This window comes from Mya arenaria, chromosome 3, assembly GCF_026914265.1.
Source record: "Mya arenaria isolate MELC-2E11 chromosome 3, ASM2691426v1".
Taxonomy (NCBI): Eukaryota; Metazoa; Mollusca; class Bivalvia; order Myida; family Myidae; genus Mya; species Mya arenaria.
In genome coordinates, this window is record NC_069124.1 from 69738728 (window position 1) to 69758620 (window position 19893).

At 32.9% G+C, this 19893-nt stretch overlaps 1 long non-coding RNA gene across 1 annotated transcript; it reads left to right on the top strand.

Moving 5' to 3' along the window:
- Positions 1-898: 898 nt before the first annotated feature.
- On the top strand, positions 899-19893 carry LOC128229267 (uncharacterized). The gene is made up of 2 exons (XR_008260064.1): positions 899-1776; positions 16213-19893. It is a non-coding gene; the product is annotated as an uncharacterized LOC128229267 (long non-coding RNA).

Genomic DNA, 19893 nt, shown 5'->3' on the forward strand with positions numbered 1-19893 from the left:
TCTTTTTCTAAATATAAAGATGCATTTAATACTACATAGATAACGGACAATACAGTCTGTTACTCCTTAAAGCCTGTTTGGCGTTCCATTCACAGCATATGCTGCTATGATTATTCAGAGATGCAAGTTGGATCGTCGAAGTGTCAAATGTCATACTTATTATTACCGTTGGTTTTTTAACAGGGCAGGGATATTGACCACAATGAGACGTAGTTTGTCATTAAACTAAGAAACATTGAATTTGTTTTCATACTTTGACAACGATATTTCTAAACATGGTGTCAAAATAGGGATGAATTTCGCAACTAGTTGGAATGGAAAAAATAGATTAAAAACAAAATAGATTCACATTGACAATAAACATCATATGTACTAAATAGTTGAAGAAATAACGTACTAAAAAGCAAATTTAAAAAAAAACCCATACATTTTTAGGTAATGTATACTGAGGTTCGAATATTACATACCTATTCTGTTTGACATATGTTAATACTTCAAATGAAGCTATTAGATTATATAACATTAACACATTCATTGCACTCAAAGAACAATTTCTCCAAGAATAGCTCATTTCAATGGAAACAAAATACGTTTTAGGGTAACGGAAAGTTCATGCTTTTGTTTGATTGAAATCGAATTCTTATGTAAGAAAGCATTCATAAACTTTCTTAACAGCATGGAATGAGGCACGTATCAGGACATTTGTCCATTTGTATTTCAAAATATTTAGATAAATGTAATACTACATAGATAACGGACAGTACAGCCTTTTACTCATTAAAGCCCTGCTTGGTACTCCATTCACATCATGTGCTGCTTTGATTATTCAGAGCTCCTAATGAATATTACGCTCCGCCTTCTGGCTAATATTATAGTGTTTGTTACCATGGGCTTTTTACATTGCAGAGTTGCGTTTACCATCATGAGACGTATATTGTTATTAAAGTATTAAACATGGAACTCTGTTTCAATATGCTGACCACCCAATTTCATAATATGGTGTCAAAAGTGGGATGAATTTCACTGCTAATGGGAATAGACAAAATCAGACTTAGAAGCGTTTATATTCAGTGCCACTAAATTAGTTTTTTTCATGAACATCGGATTAAAACACGGATTTCAAAAGGAACAAATTTCATTCACCGGAAATCTTTGACTCTTCATCGCCGACTGAATGGGAAAGTTTGAGAGACCGTTTTCATATGTGTTAGGACAGTTACAAAATTGCACAAAGAAGAAGATATCTGAAAAGAAAATTATTTTTTATTTAATTCTATAAAAAAAACGGAATACATTGTTTTAAAGTTTTAGACTTTTGGCAGATGCACAAAAGCAATCGGAAACTGTATAGGGAAAATTAAACGAACATTTAACACAGAAGAAATACATTATTCATAAAAGAATTCCATTCCTAAACCAAACACAAGTCGAATCGTTCGCTTTAGGGCTGCAAGTTCAACGCAGCCTTAAAAAGAAGAAGAAAATGCAATAAGGAGATTTAACCTTGGAAAAAGCCGTCTCAATAGCGAGACAGAGCGAACTGGTCAAGAGACACGTTCGAGCATGATCGACTGGATCTGCCTAATTGGATTAGATTAAAGGGGCGAAATTTATGTCTTGTGACATGCGTACCATGATTCGTCGAGAAAATGTCCAGCTATGTCTCGCAAATAAGTGTGGGAAAATAAATTATTTTACCGTGCGACGATAAAATGTGGGTAAATAACATGAAACATCAAAAATGGATTATATTAGTGGAAATAAATAACCAAAACAGTGAGTACCATTTAGGTTCCATTAACTGTGACAGTCACAAGAAGATCCGTGGAAAATCAAACTGACATTTTGTTATTAAAATATAGTTTTTTAAAATTAATACAGGGCAGACGCGACAGTCATTTATGAGTATGCATTCAACTTTTTTAATACAACGCGCCGCAGTATGAACATGCGAAAGATTTTGAAAATAATCTTATAGGGCTAGATTGACTGTTATAACGGTTTCACGAACTGTGTATTTGTTGTTACAGATTCAAATAAAACCAAAACCAGTTTTATCGTTTCTTTTTAACGAAAACCGAAACCGGTTTTTGAAACTATCGAAACCCCTACCGGAGGTGGTTTCATCTGTTTGTTCCATCCGAAAACTAGTTTACTTTGTAAACAGCATGGCGGAAAGTGATCAATCACGTTTGTTGAAATTCAATCTTTTTGATAACTATGCCTTACAATGGGCAAATGAGCTAAATGAAAAAGGTACTATCAATAATTAGATATAATGGCTACATGCAGTAGCACCGCCATGTTGTTTAAACTGTACACAAAACCATGCATTTGTTTCTTCAAGCAAAACTATCAAAACCGGTTTCGACACTGTTGAAACCAAAACTGAAACTGGTTTGGTATCAACAAAAATGCCCTAACTAACAAGGCATTAATTAATATGGAACGCCAAATCTGTCTGATGCATTCAATTTTCATTAATTTCATTACGAATTCATTACATAGAAGTATAAATGATATATATGTAGAAAATGTGTAATTATTTGAAGCTTAAACATAAATATAAAATATCAGTATCATAATGTATCATACTGTAAACTCGTTATATAAAGGAAATACTTCATTATACACATTTTGGAGTGAATTATATGCAGCTTAAACATTATTATAGAGTAACCAAAAGTCATTTGTTTACAGGTAAAACCTCATTATATAAAGTAAAAACTTTTTTATAACAAGGTTAAATATTATAATATAAAGATGCACTTCATAAAGTTAAAACGTCACTATATAAAGCAGTGATGTCATTGTATAAAACATCAGTATATAAAGGTAAAACATCGTTAGATAAAGCAAAAACGCCATTATATAAAGCTTCAATTTTAGTTTATAAGAATAAAACATCATAATGTATTGCAAAAACGTCATTATAGAAAGCAAAACCGTCATTACATACAGCTAAACTAACATTGTTTAAAGCTTATGCATCAATAAATGAAGGTAAAACATTATTATAAAAAGCTTAAGGTCAATATATAAAGGGATAACACCATTATAAATAAAAAAACTTCATTATATAAAGCTAAAACAATTATCAATTTGTAAAGTTTAAACAGCATTATAAAGCCGAAACATTTTATATGAAGGTAAAACGTCATTACATAAAGTTAAAACGCATTGTATAAAGCTTAAACATAAGTATATAATGGTAAAGCGTAATAATAAAGTGGTAAAACAAATACCAAACTATAAAGCTAAAACATCATTATAAGTAGCTAAATGTCATTATATAAAGGTAAAATATCTTTATATGAAGCATAAACGTCGTTATATAAAATTAAAACACATGTCAATATATAAAGCTCAGCATATAGTATAAATCTAAAACGCCATAAAGCTTAAGCGTAATTATTTCGGGTAAAACATCAGTATATAAAGGTAAGACATAATTATAAAAAAGGTAAAACGTACGTCATAATATAAACGTAAAACAATTATCAATATAAATTATAAAGGTAAAACATCAGTATCTGAAGCTAAAACGTCATATATAACAGTAACTCAAATATCAATATATAAAGGTGAAACTTCATTATATAAAGATAATGTGACATAATATACAGCAAAAACGTCATTGCATAAGGCTTAATAATCAGTATAAAAAGGTTAAACATCTTGATATAAAGCTAAAAGGTCACTGTATAAAGTTTAAACATCAGTCTATAACGGTACAACATCATTATATAAAGCAAATACGACATTATGTAAAGCTAAAACGTCACTGTATAAAGTTAAACATCAGTATATAACGGTAAAACATCATTATGTGAAGCAAATACGACATTATGTAAAGCTAAATCGTCACTGTATAAAGTTTAAACATCAGTATATAACGGTAAAACATCATTATGTGAAGCAAACTCGTCATTATATAAAGCAAAAACGTCATTGTATAAAGCTTTAACTTCGGTATGTAACGGTGAAACATCATTATATATTAAAATACGGTATTATATTAATCTAAAACGCCATTGTATAACGTTTAAACATCAGTATATAGAGTCAAACGTAAAAATACAGTGGTAAAACAAACACCATTATATAAAGGTAAAACATTATTATATAAAGCTAAAACGTCTTAATAAGATAAAACAAATATCCGTATATAAAGTTAAAACATCATTATATAAAGTTAAAACATCATTATATAAAGGTTAAACGTCATTATATAAAGGTTAAACGTCATTATAAAAGGATTAAACAAATATAATGACATAAAGGTAACACATTAGTATATAAACGTAGAAAATCAATGTATAAAGATAAAATATCATTATATACAGCTAAAACATCACTGCATAAAGCTAAAATATCAATATATAAAGGTAAAACATCATTGTATATAAAGGTTGAACATCATTTTTAAAGCAGAAACGTCATTATATAAAGCTTAAAGAAATTTCAATATATAAAGCTTCAACATCATTATATAAACCTTTAACATCAGAATGTAAGGTAAAACATTGTTTATATAAAGCAAAAACGTCATAGTAAAAAGCTTAGACATAAGGGTATATAACGGTAAACCATCATTGTATAAAGTTTAACATCAGTATATAAAGGTAAAACATGAAGCCAAAACGTAATTGTATCAAGCATTAAACATCAGTATATAATGGTAAAACAGCATTATAGAAAGCAAAAACGTCATTATATCAATCTAAAACGCCATTGTATAGAGTTAAAACATCATTGTTTAAAGGTAAAACAAATACATGAAACCTGAATTCTTATGAAGGACGGATGAAACAAATTCGTTGGTCAACGTTCTCAAAACCGTGCAAGGAGGCTACAAATACCTCCTACCTAGTTTTAACTCACATGATCGCATACATAGAGCTCATGGTGAACATTTCACATCAACCACTGCTTCGCAGGTGTCCCTAAGTCCGTTAACAGTTTGTTTTAAACGCATCTCCCCCTCAATCGTTAAGCCGATTGTGATTACACTTTACAGGGACTTCCCGTACCACATGCTAGATTTAGTGTATAGGAAAAACTACAAAATCATCTTCCTTTACTGGCCTTCTTTAAAAATAACTTTGCATACAATGATATGTTCTTTGGATGACCCTATTTAAATTATATTGGCCTAAACGAGCTCTTATGGAACATTTTCTGTCACCCACAGTCCCACACGTGTCCCTCAGCCCCTTACGTGTCCCTCAGTCCATCAACCGTTCGCTTAAAACGCTTCTCCCTCTAAACCAATTGGCAAATTTTGATGAAACCTCCTATGCGAAATTATCTACGCCCACACTTTACTTGAGCAAAAAAGGTAACGGGGGGGGGGGGGGGGGGGGAGGGTGTATCTTAAACATAATTAAACGGAAAAGGTCTACGTGACAACTTTGTCCTAAAAACTACTAGAATAAGATAATGTGACGCCTAAAGACCGGATAAAGGCATGTATGGTACATCTGCGGCTAAAACCTTGTACCAGCGAAAAGGGGCCAGTTTGGGGTTAGGTGGACAAAAATGGACTCCATGGTCAAGGACTATATAGTTAGCTATTTTAAGCCAGTATTTTGGTCTTTGTGTTTAGGGTTAATATATATATACAGCTAGAAGGAGGTGATTTGACGCCCAAAGACAGGATACTAGCACGTAGGGCAAAGTTATCATTGAACATACTTACGTTTGGGTGAAAGATTGCCTTTTGTTATATTTTTTAACATTTGTTACAGCCCATGTCTTGCTTACTTATATTACTTTTTTGTCGATATCTCTAGAAACATGGGTTTAAAAACGTGAAGACCTTAATTTCACGTCTGGCAAAAAAGTGGTATATTTCTACTTAGCAGGTTAAACTATCCTTCAAAAATTAAAAAATACCGCCATTTTTGTCAGCACCGAGCATGTCTCTCACTTTAAAGTCCGCAAAAGTATATTTTCCGTTGGACCCCCTGAGGAAACGATGATTAGTATATTATAGCCTCCAGTACGCCTGAGGTGATTTTGACGTCCGTATCGGAAGGGTTAACTTACTATTATACATCGACCACTGTCTTCAGAATATACGCTCCGCTTAACTTGGTTTCCCGCTTTTTTTTGAAAATATTAACATTGTTAAGCAGACGAAATTGTTTAAATTTGTCAATGTAAAGCAGTATTAAATAGTGCTATTAATGTTTTGATATCTTAAGTGTTTAACATTTTAATACAAATGAATTAACACATATTTTGTGGAGTTCATAAACTGAATGCTTAATGCAAATTTTTATGTTTTATGCTTAAAGAAAAAAGTAGTTGTCCAATTTAAAGGGAAATCATATCAGTTTTCATAAACGAAAAACAAACGTGTGCAAAAAATAACGTTCAAAAAGAACTATTTAAAAATTCCTCCATATTTTCAAATATGGATATTTTTCAATATCAAAAAAGTTGAACATCAAACTCACCTTAGCAAAAGAAAAAATCGACTTTAAATGTCACATAGCATACTGAATGAACTGACGAATAATCTCTTCTATTCACTGTTCCTTCACAATCAAGAGCAACTATAAGTGATCAAACAGATAAAACACTAACATCTTCGGCTACCCCTTATGATATGCTAACACTAGTAATTTACATTTTTTACCCCTGGAGGTACGCCACCTATGGTAATAAAAATGTACTACCCTGTGAATGCAACTAAAGTAATTTACATTTTTAACCATCGAGATGAACCAAGTATTGTAATTTCAAGTCACCAAGTCACTTGGAGATAATTAACAGCTGTTTTGGTGTCATATGACCTGTAAAATATTTATAAACATTAAGGTAAAAGTATTTATTTTTCTTCAGATTTATCAAAGGGGTTACTCCTACTAACGGTCTAACATCTAGCAGTTAAACAATGTCTGGAAATCTCGGAATGCCTAAATAGCTGAAAGTTTAACTACTCCGCGACTGGCGAAAAGTCATGAGGAGAACGAAAAATATGCCAAGACAATTACCCAAACGAAAAGATTCAACCAAAAAACATGGAACCTACACTCCAATCTTACAATAACACTTGCTTGTACCAATTGTGGACCGAATGAATTGAGGTTAAGTGTCACTAAAAATGTACAGGTCATATCGCACCAAAGCAGGAGCTAAATCCCTTCAAGTGACTGTGTCATAATTTGCAATACTTTAACGGACATAATTCGTTTGGGGGGAGGGGGGTACCAAAGGGATGTAAAATATGTTTGATCATAGAATTAATGACTTTAATGTTAAATCCTACGACCTAAGGTAAGGTATTACCTATAAATTAGCAAGTAACTGTAAAAAGGGGGGCATGGCATGGTCATGGTCACATTCAGAAAAACTTTTTAACATAAAAATATGTGTATAACATAAAATTAATGAAAATAAATTATTTCAGATAATATTTATTTATTATATCATATGACCAGTGAAATACTTAACCTAAGAAAATGACCAGCCCAAGAGCATATATAATAATAATAAAAATGTCGGCTGGTCTATTTTGATCATGTGCACCATGGTTCAACATTGAAACCTTTTCCAAACTGACGCGTTTCTACGCGACCCCAATTAAAGTCTTAATTGTCTTGAACTGCACCGGAAAAGAGTGAAGTCATTTCTTTTGTAAGTGAATTGTTGCCATTTAAACCCAGAAATACTTGTCGTTGAATGCTGCACATTATTCAGCAATTGTGTATATCAGGTGTATATCACTACTTGTAGATTTTGGCCGATTTTCTTTGTCAGTGCCATTATCTTGCAGGAGGATGGAACGATTTGGACGAGTGATGGTTGAGGTCGGTTGCTGGCATGCTATTGATCAGATGTTGGAGCACTGTTTGTGCTCATCCTCTGAAGTTTCAAAATAGAAAAAAAATCCATTTCGTGACCACTAGCTGTAGACACGCATCACGTTGTCGACTGACTTTATAGAGCAAACGTTACACGACTGGTTTGATTTGTATGCAAGTGAATGGATAAAAAAATACAACTAATTTTCGGCTCGCCCGATAAATTCCTCCGCCTTGCCAGACACATTTTCTCTTTCTACGGCACTAGCCTTATATTTGCTATGTATCAACTGAGATTTTTGTTGATGTTAAGATTAGAACTTCATTACAATTATCATTACTCTCTCTCTTATATGTGAAATCCTAGGTTAACCCTTTTAAGTAGAATAACGTTTGGTATTCCATATATAAAATATGATTCCATGATTACTATTCCTCGCAGAACATTATAGTTATTTTCAAGTTCTTTTATTCCTACAGCAATAGATTTATTTATGAAACGCGACATAAGTTAGGAATAGATGTTTTACCATGGAGAGTCACGTGATCAAAATGGACCAGTCAAACATTATTATTTTAAAATAAAACTATAAGATAAGTTTGATTACAAAAAACCTTTATGAACAAACAACTGTGTAAACTGATTCAAGAAAAATAGAAACATCAATATACAAACCTTTAAATACATTAAATAGGTATTTAATAACTTCACCCCAAAGTCGAAGGCTATGGGGTTTTTTATAGTTTGTTTAACGAACCTTAGTCACGATTCATCAAAGCAAAGAAAAGTTTCGGGGTTTTGTATTTTGCTGATTTAAAATAATCTGATTTTAAATAAAAGGGTAAACTTATCCAACTATGCGATAAGTATTGACCGTACTATTGTCTTATTACCTCCCTTTCTTCAATTTAATCTAATTAAGCATTTAATTGAAATAGTTTATGAAAATAATAGTGTTAGTATGATTGTTTTATTTTCAAAATTATTTAAACAAATTATTTCTTTGTTATAATAAAAAATGACAATATCGTAATCATTGCATGAAAGAGTCACGTAAAAACCAAGTTCGTATTTACATTATGCGCGCTAAATTAAGACTATTCTTTCGGTTTTGTGCCATGTTTGATATTGCGCTTAAGTTTTTATCAAACCTGGGGTTAAACATGTTGAAAACATGAAAGAAGTCATTAGGATACACTTTGATAAGTTTACATTACGAAACGATACTGGGACTGGGACTTAAAACATAAAAGAGCACTATGGTTAAATTTAAATAAATAATGAGTGTTACTATTATTCCATTCTTTAACTGCTAAAAGATCTTGAAGTTTTACTCTCTTTATGGAAACTTTTGTACTTTTAACATCACTCTGAATACAGTACAGTTTGTTTTTTGAGATCATTATATTTTTGCTAATTGTTGAGTATAAAACATTTTTATTATTAAGTTTCCTCAAATTAATGCATACTATGATAAAATTTACCTTTTACGTTTATACTTTATTCAGGATTGTTGGTATAAGAGTGAGGTTTGTGCACGTAAAGTGGTGTAAACCCCCAGTAAATCTGTATTTTACACACCGTCCCAAGGCGGTACATAACAATCCTTGATAAACATACCTAGTCTTTTTTATATAGTATAAATGCAATGTGTTGTTTGTGGAGTTTTGTGCTGTTGTTCCATGTTTCTTGTTTGTGATGTGTTTGTGTTCTACGAGTATGTTTTTGGCGTTTACCCGGTGCCATTAAACCGGGTTTAATGTTTAAACGTCTGGCTACTGAGCTTGTTTCTGCAGTTTTTCATTTAAATATGTATATCTAAATATGGTACCGAGGTGAAAAACGCCAAGTTTGAACATTTTTAAGTGTAAGCCAGCAAACATATTGTTATGTTACATGTTACAAGAAAACCCTGCATGGCAAATGTGTTATTAATTTTTACCTAGTAAAACTTAAAAAGCAGTGATATATATATATATATGTCTTTATTATCAAGAGATCAACATACTTTATTTTAGTAAATTTCACTAAGTAGACTAGTAAATGAAGGTCTGTGGGTAGTAAAACAGGATTCACTATTTATGTATTAGGCCACACCAAATTAATATTTCGTTCCACGGATTTACCGCTCCTATTTTTTTGAAAATGTAAAAAAAATATTTTTATTTTATTGTGCGCCCGCACCTCCATTTTGATCGCCAAGTAGATTTTTTTCAGGTTATAATTTATTTAAAGGCTAAAAATAATCAAATATAATTTTTCTACGCTAGTTTTCGTGTTTTTGTAAAGGGAAGTTACCGATGCGTAGTGTTTTTATACTGTATATCGATCGGTTTAGCATGGGTTTCAATAAATTCAATCAAAATGGCGGCTTCCGGTATAAACACATTGGGAATTCCTCGGCCATTTTTTCAAAAACAACTTCGGATGTATGCCGGTACATCTGTTGAAGTAGTCCGTATTTTTTTTAATAAAAGCATTAATTAAATGTAGTGTTTAAGAGTTGTATTCATTGCTCTCAGTTTAAATTGATTGCCAGTGAAGTGTATTATTGCAAACATAATTACGATTCCCAAGAGTTAAGTCATAAATTTTAACTACTAAATAAGATTACTACGCGATCTATTTGCAGCGGACTCAAACGTACCACTTTTGTAAGTATGTAAACCGTCCATATACATCCGAGGTTGTTTTTGAAAAAAATGGCCGAGGAGCTCCGAATCGTATAAACAATGTGGCTCGATGTTTGGAAATTAAATCTTACTTTTACAATAAATATGTTTTAAGCATGCTTAAAGTCATTGTTGATCGTCTCATGCACTAAAGGATCATTATTTAAAGCAATCATTATGCAATAAAGCATGTGTATCTAAGACTGGTAGCGATAATATTGCGTAATTAGTGACTCGTTTAGAATGGAAATCGGACAGGTCAACTTAACTGGAATATGAGTCATTGTTTGTGCCAAATTGATGTATCAAGCTCATTTTTGATCAAATTCTGACAAAACAACAGTTATGAAAAAATATTTTTTCACAAATAGCGATATAAACACTGGTCTGGATTAGTCCATATAAACAGCAGCTTCAGAGTCTTTGATAATTTTTGTGTTGTGTTTCGCGTCCATATACCACTTGTTATTTTCCTAGCCAAGATCCCAGCGCTAAGTATATTTAGCGCAAAGATAACGCGCACCTGTTCCGGTTAAACTCCACTAATAAAATGCGCATTTGAAATCAGGTAGTCATCTTCAGTTAAGGACATCAATATTTGATAAAAATGTGAACACATATAAATAAGGTTTTTTAAAAGCTTTAATAAAACAAATACATTTATATATATGTATATACTAATCAGGAAAACAGTCGAAAAAAAATCAACCTTATGAATAATGTATCAAGAATATCGATGTCCCAACAGGGGAGGTCACTGCGTAGGATAAATATACTAATAGTGGCTAACCCAATATGGCAGTGAAAAGTTGACAGAAGCCGATCAGCGTCAGTTTATCATGGAAAACTTAAGTTATAAATAAAAGGTATTAACCAGTATATCCTTTTAATGTTTTCTTTTAACAATTCAGTGTTGTTGTAATGTAATAGTCTAATATTTTATACTCTGGTATAAATAAATCGACTTATGGCGTTATAGGGCACACAATATATCTCCAAATGTTCAAAAACGTTCCCTAAACGCGCATTATTGTGGCTAGGTCTGGATATACCTCAACATAAGTAAGCGGCTAAGTTTATCACCTTATATTTTGTTTTTATTTGCAGCATAATCCGGAATTGTAATATACTTGTCAATTGTAACCAGCGCCCCGCCCACCCCTCGCCCTTGTTCCAGGGGTATACCGGGGACAGAATAGGCAATGGGCTGTGTTTTTACCTTTCAGGTGGCCCCACAGTGCCTAGTGAAAGTGGTTTTGTCTTCATATTGAAGATAGACAGGAGTGGGCCTCACATAGGTATTCGGGGTTGCGGGGCCATTTCGCAGGGATTTTACCAGTAGTGCGTCCCTGCAGGTCGGGTATTTTACCCGGGTTTTGAGAGACCGGAAGTCAAAGTCCCCGCTATTCCGGACTTGGGGGGGGGGATATACAATTGGAATTGGCTGGTGCATAAAAACATCTCAATAACCCAAAAAAGTACTCTGAAAAATACCCTTGTTCTTTTTGTTTTAATAAGCACATGTCATTGCATTTCCTGTGATAATAAAAACAAAATTTAGTCTATGTTATATGGAGTCTGATGTTTGATGATGCCTGCGTAAGTGATCATTTTTGACAAATCCCAAATCAATCCTAAGTTATGTCTAAATACAGTTGCATATGATGTTAAACTGATTCAGGTAGATTTATATAAGTCGTTTCAAACTTTTTACTAAAAGCAGGGTTATTTATTATTATAAATGATCGTCATATTAAAGTACGTTTTAATTATATAAGACATTAGATTTATCGATATAATGTTTGTACTAAACACGGATGAATAAATAGTATGTATTCCAGCATTTTCCCAATGTCCATTAGAGGTTCAGTTCAAGATGGCATTAAAATGGGCTTAAGGGCAATTATTTTGAACAATCTTTCTTATTTATATTGAATATAAGGAAAAATATATTTTTCGCTCTTCGCTCGCTTCGGTTTTTATGAAAACTGACAAACTTTTTTTTTCGCTCGCTCGCTCCAATTTTTTTGGGCAAAAATCCGAGGAACTAAACATTATTTTGGTGTGGCCTTAACTGATTTCGGTTCGTTTCAAGCACTGTGACGGAAGCCGCTAACATTATTTTGTTTTGCCTCCATAATATTGTTTGACATCCATTGTGCATGCGCAGGTTTTAGATAGAGTGTGGGGTTTTTAGGGGGGATATTCAATGTCAGTCGTTTTGTGCGCTCATAATTGCGTTTTGGATCTGTCGAGAATGTATCAGTGTTTCATGCTCTCAGAACATTGCGATTAGTTCTGTGAGAAGAAACTGATATTCATGGAGTTTAATCACCGAAATAGGTACATTTCGTATATGTTAATTCTTAAATTGTTTTAATCAAATGCTATTTTTTTTTAAAGTAAGCTAAATGTGCACTTTTGTAATTTCTTATAATCGTAATATCTTATACAAAGTTCTTTTATGTATTTTACTTGCAGATCGACTTAAGACTTATGTCGAACGTGACAAAGGCTACCAAATTTCAAAGGTAAAACGGCATGGGGTATCGGGGCCGTTACAAGTACGCCTAAGCCGGAAGTGTCTGAAATAATTAAAACCCTACCGATTCGGCCCATGATTTAATTGAATGACGTGAGTTTTTTTAAAAATCAATGTACAAAACTATGTCAATAATTTGCATAGGATAATGAAATTAATCTTAAAATTTTGAACGGAATGATACCGACATGAACATGGCAACACTTACTCTGATTGTGATTCGGGAATCGGTTCATAATCACTAAAAAAAGGTTTGGTGTTAACCCCGTTAATGGAGGCTTCATGAAAAAGAAATAAAATGGAGGCTTAATTGATACAGACTATTTTAGCAATATGATTATTTTAACTGAATAAAAGCATTGAACGTCTCTAGGCACAACAAGCATGCTTTTTCTATTATACATATCTGCTTAGCAATTAAAATCGGATCCTAAAATCTTTAGTATGGCCCCAAATTGTAACCGATTAGTGCCTGTTATTTCCTGAGAATGGGTCGTTTAAATTGATGATACGTATACAATTCACTAGTTTCATATAAGTATCTGATAAAACTAAATGTACTTAGATATATGAACATTGCTTTAACCTCACAAGTTATCTGCTAGTATAAGTCACTTATATGAAACCCGATAATGACTGAGGAATTTCTGCCTATTTATAGTAGGTTAAGTAAGGCAGGGTCTTTAAGTTAACTTATTTTCATTTTCTGCGTTATTTTCTGCGTTATTTTCTAAAGATATCGGTTTCATCACCCAATTTATTCATGATTCTTCTCTTGCTTTCAAATTCACATAAACGTTTCAATGTTAGAATGAACATTCACGTACTGTTGTTTTATTTTTAAAATAGAGCGGTCTTTAAATTCGCACTATTTTAAACCGCATGACACCATACGTCTACTTTTGTAACCGCAGCGCATTAATTATTTTAATATGTCAAACAGTCTAACTATACTGATCCTACCGCTTACAAATAAATCTACTAACTTAAAAGCCTCTGTGCCACTTAGGATGAAATATACTTAGGATGAAATATACTATGATAGAGTCACATATAATGTCTGATAAATTCCCGAGATCCACACGATGCTTTATCAAAAATAAATGTATGGGAAATACTAAAGAAATTCCAAACTGGTCCACTGACTATATGCTTATGAGGCAGGTAAGTGGGCGGAGTCTAGCATCAATGTAGTTAAGTGAAACATCGCAGAAAGGTGCTTGCTCATGTTTTTGTAAAATGCACTGTTTGTGCATAGGGAAATGTGGTAAATTAGGAGTGTTAAAACTAAGACACTGAAAGCTGGAACCCTTCGGCAAATGTTGATTTTTAGCACAAATGTCATCTTTGAACACCATACTTTACTTTGTTGTTGCGTGATTGGTTGATTTCAATTATCACGTGATGTTATGAATGAATGCTCAACATGTTATAATATCGCCAACAGGTATAAAAGTCCTCGTGGTCAGGTTTTGGAGATATAGGTTATTCCTGTCTTTAACGGCGTGGATTCGCATTCCAGTTATACCAAAATTGTTTCAAGCTGTATTTGTTTTGAAACTTGATATCGTAGAGTAAAATATTGATCAAAATAAGAGTTATTAACACTGTTAGGCCTGTTACTATATTACCGAAACAACTGTTTAAACCCAAAACATAAAAAAATGCAGATGTTTAGTATTTAAAGCTACATAGAAGTAATGTTATTCAGAAAGTCACGTGATATTCAACTTTCGTAATGACGATGTGCGCGTTAAATTTAGATTATATTTGGATTATAGTTTCGGTTTTGTTGCATATTGTAATTGCTTTTTTATCCTTCTTGGGGTTAAAAATATCAAAAAGGCGAAGAGATGCCATTCGGAAATACAAATAACAATAAGTTTACATCACTAAAACATGGTGGGACTTTAAGGAAGAAGTAAGTACTTCATTTTCTAGTAAGTTTCACTATTATGAGTAAAGTTTACCAATCAACTTATAAATTAAATACCCTTTAAGTATTGTTTAATAATTTCGATATTGATACTAGGGACGGTAATGTTTACTACTTAATTTATTAAAAATACTACATATTTTTTTCAGTGGGGCTATTTAAAAAAAATATTCTCCACATTTTAAGAATTACAGATATAAGGCTTTAAAAGAGGTTCATTTCATAATAAATTGATTTTAATATCATAAAACTATAGTTTAATCAGTGTTAACTCTAACTGTTTTACTTTTTTTCTTATTTTTTTTTTCTTTCACTTAAAAGTGTTTAATGGCGATTTCTTTTCTTTTTATTTTACAACATGTACGTATTCGTTACCCGAAATTATTAAATAGTAAATAAAATGTTTTATTTATATCAAATGTATAATACACTATTCAAACAACATACGATTTATAACAGAAACAACAGACGGGTTATTATTAATTATTAACTATGCTACAACATCAATTATTTGCAATAATTTACTTGTCGCATGTTTTTGTCCTTAAATTTCATTTTATAGAAAACAAATGTAAAATTCTCCTTTCTTTTCAGATTAATTTAGCCTACCATTTTATTGAACTTAGAACTAAAGTAACGTATGGACGAAGAACGATTTTAAGACTAAAACGTTTGTCTCTAAATGTCATTGTAAAAGGGCTTTGTTTTACATCTATAATAATCGAACATCATCTTATTTATTTTATGTGATTATCATGTCATCTGAAATGCAATGTTAATGTTTACCCGCGAAGATAACTGACGCCCTGGAAATTGGTCATTTTAAGCGCGTCGTATATAAAACACTTGATTTACTTCTATAGGATCACATGCCACTATACAATTTTGGACTATATGCAGGTTGTCTCGCTATCCCGGATGGAAGCTTCGTCTGTGGATGCCCTAGTATAAATAAAAAATTCATCTGAAAAATAATAAAGGAGTTAACGAACTTATATAATTCTAATATGGAGACCAACAAAAAAACTAATGCGGTGTTATAATACTTAAAAACTGTTTAAAACATATTTATAGCGTTATGTGCTTTTAATTACATAGAAACTAAATTGAGCTTTTGTTTGAATGTTCCAGTGACGGATTAAAACCCGGACCAGGAAAAAATGCTTGCTTTTACCGGGCTAGAAGTTTACAGTTTTCATTTTTTGCAATTAATATATTTAATTTATGTATTGATTTTATATTTTCAGTTACATTTACACAGTACCTTTTGTTGAAACAGATCTACTCGCCACAAATAGGCTTAACTCGTTATTAATATTTTAAAGGCCTAGTTTAAGGAGTGTTTGGCATGATAATCAACCTGCTGTGCATATCCTGCTAATTGCACTGGTGTCACAGTAGGGGCCAATTTCCTGTGTATTCGTTTATTGGCTCATGGCCATTTAGGTCCACTTATATCTTAAAATATTCCAAACTGCACAGCCGGATACTCAGATATGAGATCTGATAAGACAACAAGGCAATTAGATTGAGATCAATTAACAGAGGTTGTGAACGAATACACGTTTTTTAGGGGGGGGGGGGGGTGTCACTTAAAGAAGGCTTAAACTAGGCCTTTAAGCGCATGATGTTGCCATCGCGCATAGCTTAAAGATACGTTACGCAATATACGCCAATCGACAGCTTGATGGCGGTCACGTGGTAGATACTATTGCTCTGTAAGACGATAAGATTTTCTGTTCTTGACAAGCTTCGAGGATACACCTCTGTTAGGATTTCATATTTTTTTCAAGAATAACGCATTAACATTTTAAACTATCGACAACGATTTTTATCACTGGTATAGATAATTAGCACAATGAAATAAACTACTGACAACTTGCATGCTGTTTTACTTGGAGACTTTCAAAGTGAGTGTTGATAAATTATTGTTATAACAACATTGCGACATTATTTTTTACTTAAACTTACTTGTGTGCATAACGGACAGTACTCTTACGTTCGTAGCATGAAGTTTCATGGTATGATCAATTGATGGAGACTCCAGGTGGTTTATACTCCTTAAACTGCCCCGATCCCGTACTTTCACCAAGCCAAACAAGATAACCCACCCAGAGTATCTCCACCACTCCCTTCGACCTAGCTCTTGAAATCCATAAATTCCGCAGCGAGTTCCCTTCGTCAGCATCGACGTGATACTTTTCAGAGCCAGCGTGTTGATGTAAATATTGCTTGTGTATCCCCAAAAAGGCAAAATGTGTGTCGTCCAGAACGGACTGTATTTGTTTATTATCACTTCTTTGGGCTAAGAAATTTAAACGCGATCGACGTGGGATTACGGCATTTTTGAACAGAAAGACCGCTGAATGTATGCTGTTTGCTTCATTAAGACATATTATATAAGAACTTTACAAAACAATTCTGTTGAATGTCAGTCTCCCAGATTTATCTTTCACACGGAACACAAAGAATGCCAAACAGACATAGCTAGTCGTGCACACACTTAACATTAGACAGCGCTCCAGCTCCGGACTAAAAATCTGCATATCTAAAACAACAATGCAACAAAAGACCCAGCATAACAAAAATTGGAAAGTGCTGGCCAAAAATCTGGGAAGTTAAGCGAGGTCGCTCTCGTCATTTAGAGAAAAGGCCTGAATTCGTGTCAATATTAATATGAAAAACTACAGAATCAAGCTCAGAAGCCGAAAGTTTAAACATAAACACCGTTTAAATGCACTTGGGAGATTCATCCCAGAATTGAACTATTTGCCATAATTTACTTGTACCTTTTCTCTTTTTTTTGACTTCATTTAAAGCTTAATTAATATATGTGATTTATATTTTCATTTTATAATTCAGTTACATTTATATATAACCTTTTGTAGTGTTTTAGCTAATGCGGAATGGAAGGGCGGCCCGCCCTGCCCTTTTTTGACCCCGCCCCGCTGCCCCTTATTTCCCGCCCTATCGTTTTTTTCCCCGCCCTCTTACGCTCATCTGGCCATTCAGATCGTTCTTTACCACAAAGTTGCTCCCTCAAAACATTTTATTGGTCAGTGTCGCCGTCTCCTAATCCGTCACAGATCAGCACGTGATAAGGCATACGACCATCATCACCGCGGGTCGGATTAACGGTAATTCACGCTTATCAGGGTGCTAATTGCTGTTCATTATGACACATTATTCGTGGGCCCCGTTGTCTGTGACATGAAAGTTGTACCCCTTAATGTCCATCTTTGATGCGGATGTTGTTACAAACTAATTAATTGACGCACATGTCATATTTTGGTGTCGTAGACCTTTTTTATCAGGTGAAAAAAAGAAAGAAAAAATCTTAATCATATCATAGTTTCACTTCATTCATGTTCGTCTGTATGTGAAAATGCCGTCTAAAAAACGAAAATTCTTTGATCTTGAAAAGGAACGTGCTAAGATAAAAAGGACTAATCATACTTTAGCCAAATATGTGCTTAAAGTCGACAGGTAGAATTTTTCGTTATATTCTTAAGTAAAGTGTGTTTTTGTTTCGTTTGTTTATTTACGTTAATATTACTTGAATGTGTATATACGGTTTTGTATACGAGGAATACACAATTCCATTATTAACATACGACAAATTGTTACGTAAAAATAAATAACGAATGTCAGGTATATCCAAAAAGACTTGATACGCGAAACATTTTATTATTAGGTCAAATACACATGCAAAGTTATTTAAAAATCGCTTATTCCACAAAGTTACAGACCGAACACGAGGAATCCGGGCGAACTTGTACGCACAAATATTTTTCTTGTCTTTTGGCAAAGCACGTCCATCAAAAGTGCGCGCCAATGTTAACATAAATCTAGAATTCCATTTAATAATTAACCAAAGGTTAATACATGTACCAACCGGTTCCAATTACAACCATTTACATTTAGGTTTTATTTAATGATTAGTAAGATATCGCATTAAGGACGTATTTGTTACGCCGTTCAATTTAACTTCCGGGCCGAACGTGTCCCATCTTCCGAGAATTCCGAGTATTTTCAACGTGCCTAGAATACTTTGAATGTAATTGTAACATTTGTTTTCACAGTTGGAGCATAAAAATGAAGCTGTTCGTGATACTGTCGTCGTAGCTTATTATGTTCAAAGTGTTACAAGTTGAGATTTTCATACCCGATATATAGTATCGCAAAGAGACAATTGTCAATATGAGGTTATCAATAGCAGGACACCGAGGTTATTTGTTAAAACAGACCTACCCGTCACATATATGTTTGAAAGTTTTTTAAGAGTATGTTTTTGTCATTTGTAATAGCTTAAAGATAATTTATGAAATATAAGCTATTGCACAGCTTTATGGCGTTCACGCGGTAGATACTGTTTGTCTGTAAGAAACAAAGGGTATGATTATAAGATTTTCTGTTTTTGATAAGCGTCGAGGATACACCCCAGTAAAGCTTTCCTGAGAAGTTGTTACTACTGCAATTGAATATTATCACAATCAAATACAATATTTTCGACATTTGTTCAGTTTTACTTGGAGACTTTCTAAGTGAGTGTTGGACAAATTAAAGTTATAACAATATTGCGTTATATTCGACTGAAACTTTGTACTACACCCGTGTATTCCGACATTACTCATAGAACTGTATCACGTTTCATCGATATGCTTCAACGGCATTTATTTTTAATAATGTACTTGTCGCTTTCTTATTCTTGCATTTTTTTTGTTTAGAAACATTGTATGATTGGCAATATTCTCATTCATCTTGAGTTTAATTTAACGTACAATTTTACTGAGCTTAGGAGTAAAGTAACATATTCATATTTTCTATGTCCTTATATGGCTTTGACGAATGACTTGTGTGTTACAATACTATAAAACGTGTTAAACATATATATGACGTTAACTGCTATTAACAAAATAGAAATTCAA